Here is a 7,309-nt window from a genome sequence, read left to right as displayed (position 1 = left end):
TCGGTCTTGACCCGGTCTCGGACAGTGAGGACTCTGTCTCTTATACACATCTAGATGTGTATAAGAGACAGCCCCCAGCCCCTTCCCTCAAACCATTGGTGATGGCAGCCAATATTTGCTGTGAAAATGAATATCCAGCTAAAACACAAACCTGTGCCAATGCTATGCCCCCAAAAACCTTCATCTCCTCTTCACTTTAGATCCCCCCAGCCCCTTCCCTCAAACCATTGGTGATGGCAGCCAATATTTGCTGTGAAAATGAATATCCAGCTAAAACACAAACCTGTGCCAATGCTATGCCCCCAAAAAGAGAAGCGTTTCTGAAAAATKGATGTATAAATACGTGATACAAGGTGTAATATCTTTAGATAGGTAGATGGATATATTGATGGTGGATAGATAAGGTATTTAACGTTTTGTGGGATTGAGATATTCATGGTAACTCATGCTCAAGGCAGTAACTGACAGCAGGGGGAGGTATATCTAAAGAGCAAATTGTTTTCACTACTCTGTTGTGCTTCTGTTGTCTTAATTGTATGGACAGTCCGTCTAATGTGGTGCCCAGATTTGCTTTCACATGTTGCTATTTAATGATTTCTGTGGTAAACATGTTAAATTGGGAATAGATAACAGCATGTGGTAGAAAACCCKGTTGTCTTCTATTGTTATGAATCTGGCGAGAGACCAGTTTGTTCGTCCAGATTGATATGCCTGTCATCTGTTTTGTGTATGACAGACACCTGCTAAGATACTGAATTTGCATGTCACACAGCCTTACTGGAAATATGTTTCTGAAAACTGATGAAGCTCTGTTTGTGGTGTATACTTCCTTTGCAAGGCTTCTCCAATGCCACTTGTCATGGTCAGCAGGAAATACAGTGCATTCGGAAAGTATTCAGACCCCTTGACTTTTTCCACATTTTGTTATGTTACAGCTTTATTCTAAAATTGATAAACTCATAAATCTACACACAATAACCCATAATGACAAAGCAAAAACAGGTTTTCAGCAGGATTTTTTTTGTGTGTTTGTGATAAAAAATATTTTTTCAAATTCACATTATAAAACCTCCCTGCCAATACACATTATAGTTAGGTTAATTTGAACAGCCAAGCATTTTATTCCTAAATCTACTGAGATGTGGTAGCCTACCACTGCAGTATGCAGACAGTTCTCATTGTGAAAAGAAGATACATTAAAATGTATCACATGAAATTGAAGTAAGCCTAGCAGCTATAATATAATTTCACAGAAATAATTTACTGGTGGAAATTACATAAAACTTTGTAGGCTATGGACATAAAAACTTATGTCAAATGTGTTCTGGATAGGTGTGATTCAAAATATAATTGCACACTGACTCACTGCTTATCAGTTCATATGAGTGAGTTAAACTATACTATAAAACAATTGCTGTTTGAACAGTGAACAATTCAGCAATCATGTACAGTAAAGAAATGAAAGTCCCAAACTTGTGTCTTCCGTGAAGTGTGTTCTATTTTCTCTATGAGGTAATGAGGCTTTAACAGGAAATCTTGATGTGACTTTCATTTTTGCTAAGTTCCACTTTTTCACCATAGAAAAAAGGGAACTTCGAAGTTCAGTCAACAACTTCATCGTCTCTCGCTCATAGACCAACTGGACCACTCTGTTCTTCTCACCAAGGGCTGGTAAAACACATTTTTATTGGTTCTGACCTACGGATCTTCTGTATTTCATGGGTGCTATCTGGGGGCTATTCAAACAATACTGGAATCTGGAAAATGTTCTTAGGATATGCATTGTATTAATATATTTCTTATTAATTCATTTGTTGTTTTAATGAATCGTTTATTTAGCTCATAGGTTATTGAGATTATTTTGCAATGATGACCTGGGTTTGGTTAGTTTAGTTAATGACATAATTTATTGGATGCCTTAAATACCAGACTGTTTATGCATAGTAGGCTGCCCTTCATTTCAACACCCCAAACTGCTGTCATCCAATAATGCATTTTTTCATTCACAGGTCATGATGTCTAATACAACTTGTCTCCCTGCAAACTCTACCACAGACTGCCTAGACCCAGCTTCTTTTAGTTCTTCTGTGGGATATGCTGTGGGTCTTCCTCTGTTCTTCATAGTTCTGGTAGTAGTGATTGCGCTGATCTATACCAAGCGCAGTAAATTGGGGAATATGTGGCAGTTAGATCAACTCAAGAGCACAGAGGTCAACACACGTCAGCTTGAGGGTTCCCAATACACGGCCATGGTCAGACCACCACCCACTGATCATAGCCCTATCTACGAGAACTTCACTGACTCCAACAAGACAACCATCAACATGAACAGGTAGGCTACATGATGATGATTAGTTTGGGTTGAAATGTTCGAACAAAGTGCACTGGAAGTTGAAAGTTGATTAGGTCATTATATTGAGGAAAATCAGAGTTTGTCTTTGCCTTTTGCAAACTGTTCATTTCCAAGATTTCATGCCTCTTTTATTTTCACATTTGAATTGTATTAATCCTACTGTGTATCAATGACTCAACAATGGACTTTTTACAGAGTTGACAAATGTTGACCACACAACAGTGAGCACACATAGGCCATGTTTGTTGTGGTGTAACTGTGCGGGGAAGCATGTTCTGATGTTGGCCCATCTGTCTACCTGTTTCTCCAGGTCACCCGTTGAACCTGAGGACATATATCTGGAGTGTGATTTACCCGATGATGCAATTTACAGCAACAACATGTCCTGTAGCCTGGCCATACTGCCTCCTGACACTGAAGAGGAAGATATTTATATAATGCCAGACGTTCTATAGTTACAGCCATAAAGATGACCCTATTAAAATCCAAACGGAGTCATATTTTTGTAGGACAGGAAGAGGAATCAAAGGAGCCAATATGTTCTGGTGGCTTTTATGTTTTATCCACCTCTGAAGGAAACTTGGCCATATTGACAAAAACATTTGTCTTAATTTGAATTTTTTGCTTTGTTTGACAGACTTAAAAGTATGTTATTATGTTATTGTACATATTTTAGTAAGTGCCTGCTAGGTTCAGTACAGTGCAACAACTTTTTGGGGCAAATTTAAATATAAGTAGCAGTTTAGCCCAAAATGTAAAACATTTTTACAGTGAACTTTTTCACTCCGTAGTTAGGGAGAAGTCAAAATTGACCCAATTGTTACCCGGAGGGGTGTGTTGCGTAAAAGATTGGCTGTGCTGTGTACACTGCCACTTCAGGAGGCGAGTCAAAGGCTTCTTCCCCCCCATTATGGGATATTGTGTGTAGGCCAATGACAAAAAGTCTTCATCCATTTTAAATTCAGGCTGTAACACAACACAATGTGGAAAAAGTCAAGGGGTGTGAATACTTTCTGAAGGCACTGTACAGCAGTCTTGTTGACCGGTCTCGAGTACGGTCTCCAGACCACATATTGAGTGTCTCGGTGTTGTCTCGGTGTCTGATACATTTGGACTCGGTCTTGACCCGGTCTCGGACAGTGAGGACTCRTAAATACTTGCCTAGACCAACGGAGTAAAAAACTCCTAATTACCAGCTTACATTCAGTCCAGTGTTGCCATTTTGTGTTTTTTTTGCCAAACTTTGCAACTTTGAAAACAATGTTGCAGGTGGCAGATTTTTGGCGGTACTTCTAAATTGCACCGCGACCGCCATGGCATTTCTCTTAAAAATATATACATATATTTCACTGTGACCTGCTGCCTCTGACTATCAGGCAGTAAGCTGTCTGTAACTGAGTGAGTGAGTCAGTGAGTGAGCATGTGAATGGGGAAGAGGGAGAGGGCTGAAGGGGTGCGTGTGTGCTTTGAGAGTACTGGTTGAGAGAGTGCTGCAGCAGAGGAAGCTGAGTCATGGGGACAGAGCACTTTGTGACCACTTTTTACCAGTTGTAGGTAGGCTATTTAGATTGGTCATTATGGAGGCACACTTTTTCCATAAAACATGTATTAACGCGCTAGAACAGCAACAAAGCATTGGAAAACGACTTTAGGCGCACTAGAGYTGTTTAGATAAGTTTGCTCAGAGGTGGTTTAAAGTAAACTGCATTSTTATGTCGACTTTTTTCATGGATAACCATATCAAGCGAAGGGTTTTACTCATGCTCARTTCCAGGGTCTGGAGCACTGCGCAAGTGGAAATATGAAATGGAAGTTATGGAACAMCCTCGCATGCTTCTGTTATGGGAAGAAGTCCACAATGAAAATTACATTCAATGTGGAGAATGATAGGCTACATTTGCATCTGTTGACCATCAAGTACACTGTTCATTTCTATTCTATTTTAGGCTACTGTAGCCTTCCATTTGAAACAATAAATATGTTGAAATGACTATATCACCGGAGTCATTGCAAATCAATTTGTGTCACTTATGTAGCCTACCTGGAGCAAATGTATCATTCTCCATATTTAATGTCAGTTTCATTGTGGACTTTTCCCTGAAATTATATGTTGGCATGTTGGCCTATCGTGGGCTATAGACTACCTGCATTTATCTCAGTAAACCACGGCAAAGTTTAATTGCAATTATAAACCCAGATTTTAGTCAGTAGCCTATGCCTATTGAAATATAAACTGGGTGGTTTGAGCCCTGAATGCTGATTGGTTGAAAGCCATGGTATATCAGATGTGTACCACAGGAATGACAAAAAACTTGTTTTGACTGCTATGATTAAGCAATAAAGCCCAAGGAGGTATGGCCAATATACCATGGCTAAGGGCTGTTCTTTGTGGTATATGGTCAATATACAACGACTAAGGGATATGTCCTAAAGACAGTCATTAGCCGTGGTAAATTGGCCATGTACCACACCTCCTTGGGCTTTCTTGCTTAATCATAACAGTCAAAACAAGTTAAATCGACATCCATTGAGGGAAAATTATCTGGAGAGTTTAATAAGGGTGATTTATTTTTTCTCTTGCGATATATTCTTAAACTCTATTATTTTGATGGAAAAACAAATTTTGCTTCTTAKTCTACGTCATAAAAAATAAAGTCAATATTCCTTCTTAATTCACTCAATAAYGTTATGGAAAAAGTGTTTATTGGATAAATGTGGCAAGTCCCCTTTGCTGCAAAACATTATTTGGGCTAGTTTTCAGGCCTTGTGGGTGGGTTTTCCGAGATCATTGGGCTAGAAATTTTAGCCAGACCTGGCAACCCTGATTCAGTCAGGGCATAAAACCACTTCGCTAGGCCAAATATATACACTCCTTTCTCGGAACATTAATATCTTAACAGCCTTATCTATTATAGACATGTTTGCACACTGGTGAACCTATAGGCCTTCGGTGTGTGACAGGTTAGTACAGTGGTGAACCTATAGGCCTTCAGTKTGTGACAGGTTTGTGATTCTGAAAGGACAGCAACCGTAATACCAGTGCTCTCATGTAGGAGACTGCACTTTTTGTAAAAACACAAAGGTCCAGTGGTGTAGTGGAGGGTATACGCAGGTATAAACCCAACACATTCTCACACTCAATTCATGCAAATATGTACAAATAGAATTTCAGCAGATTTTGTGTGTTATTGTGTGGCTTAATTTGTGTRAAAAGACACACATTTTTGTGCAACTTAATTAATAGGAAAATACACACATTTTTGTGCGACTTCATTCATAGGAAAATACATTTTTGGGGGACAAACTTAGGAAMWATCTTTTGAAAGTTATTAGAGCAATGCATGATGGTGTTGTTCTACACTGCCTTTTTTTGTGTCCCACATTTATTAATATAAAAAACAAATGTGTTAACAACAAGATCTTGTTAATCAACCAGGTTGTCACCTAAATAACTGTAATATAATAGTAGCCTTTTTTATTTGTATTAATGCCAATGCTGTTTTCTATGCTTGTTTTCACATAATACTTTGGAATACTTGTGCTATGTCGGATTTTATGAGGGTCGCCAAATTGGAGTAAAAAGCTTTATTTGTCTGTTTTTGTTTTGTGGTATCAATGAAGGTATTTGATTTGTTTTTTCAGCGGGCATTGCATACAGTATACTCACTTCTTAATCCCTACTGATGCATATCGAAGTAGTGTAGTGGAGGTATACGACTTATCAATTATGTAGTACAATAGGGAAACCATGCACAAAGTAGACTACACAATCACAAAGCACGTGAAATATGCTCGCCACACACATAACCTAGTTTCAGCTGAATATCCTCTGCAGGCAGCAAGAGTGTGCAGCTCTCAGCTGGTTTTGGCATGGAGCAGCTCACAGAAGAATGACATCGGTAGCCGGTAGGGTAGGAAAAACGTTTCAACTTATGATATCCATCAGTAAAYGCTAACTAGGGCAACAATGGGTATGCAAACCAGGTATTGAAAAAGTTTAGTCCAAAGTGTTGGTCAGTTGGCTGTTTGTGATGCTCAATTGTCATCATGTACTGTTTGCATCAGGGGCGTAGACAAGGACGGGCCTGGGTGGACAGTGGGTGGGGAGCCGGGCCCTGACAGGCCCACCCAATCAGATTGATGTGGTTTAAGCATTGTTGTGGACTTAGACCATCAAATTTGTGTATTTCTTTTATTTAAAAAAAAAGTGATATTTTGAGAGTGAAAATCTGAAAAAATCTATAGGAAAACTCAAAGGACTAGGAGGCTACAAATCCCCATCTTGTTGATGTGCATAACTGAGGGAGAGAGTCTACCTTTTCATGGTTGTTACATCAATAAGACTGTACAGTTCCCATATGTAAGAGAACTTCCGTGGTGTTTACATATTATCAGAAACACATTCTGGTCWATTTTGTGGCTTTTGGCGAATGCGTTCTAATGATCTAAAGTCACGCTGTTGCAACTGCCTGTAAACACACATTCCAGTTCAAMGTGAATGATGGCAGGCCYGTGTGGCAAATGGCTTGTTTGTATAAAGGCCTACTGTAGCTCTGATCGGCTATAGCGCACCGGTCTGTGAAGACTCCGGTCCTGGACAAGACAGATGTTTTTATTCTGTTTTATTTACTGTAGTGTAACGGCCACTTTCGCACGGCCGCTTTCCCACTCTATATTGCTAGAGAATTTTCACAAATGCCTTAGTATACGTAATTCCCAAACATTMAAAAAAAWATGAAAAAGTGGAAATTACCATATCTAAGCAGTGGTGCAAAGTACTTAAGTAAAAATACTTTCATGTACTACTGAAGTAGTTTCTGTACTTTACTTTGCTATTTATATTTTTGACATATTTTTTCTTTCTTTTACATGCACAATATTATCAGGAAACATCTGTTTTTCAACGCCAGTGCATGCAACAGGAGACTCGTTAATGTAGACTAATCAAGAAAATAC

At 39.0% G+C, this 7,309-nt stretch overlaps 1 long non-coding RNA gene across 1 annotated transcript; it reads left to right on the top strand.

The window, feature by feature from the left end:
* The first annotated feature begins 1,578 nt into the window (after nucleotides 1–1,578).
* Nucleotides 1,579–3,187, top strand: LOC111978853 (uncharacterized). The gene is made up of 3 exons (XR_002879244.2): nucleotides 1,579–1,671; nucleotides 2,010–2,332; nucleotides 2,664–3,187. It is a non-coding gene; the product is annotated as an uncharacterized lncRNA (long non-coding RNA).
* The last annotated feature ends 4,122 nt before the right edge of the window (nucleotides 3,188–7,309 follow it).

Source organism: Salvelinus sp. IW2-2015, linkage group LG19 (assembly GCF_002910315.2).
Source record: "Salvelinus sp. IW2-2015 linkage group LG19, ASM291031v2, whole genome shotgun sequence".
Taxonomy (NCBI): Eukaryota; Metazoa; Chordata; class Actinopteri; order Salmoniformes; family Salmonidae; genus Salvelinus; species Salvelinus sp. IW2-2015.
The sequence above is the reverse complement of the archived record's forward strand: the minus strand, read 5'-3'. Positions and strand labels throughout refer to the sequence as shown.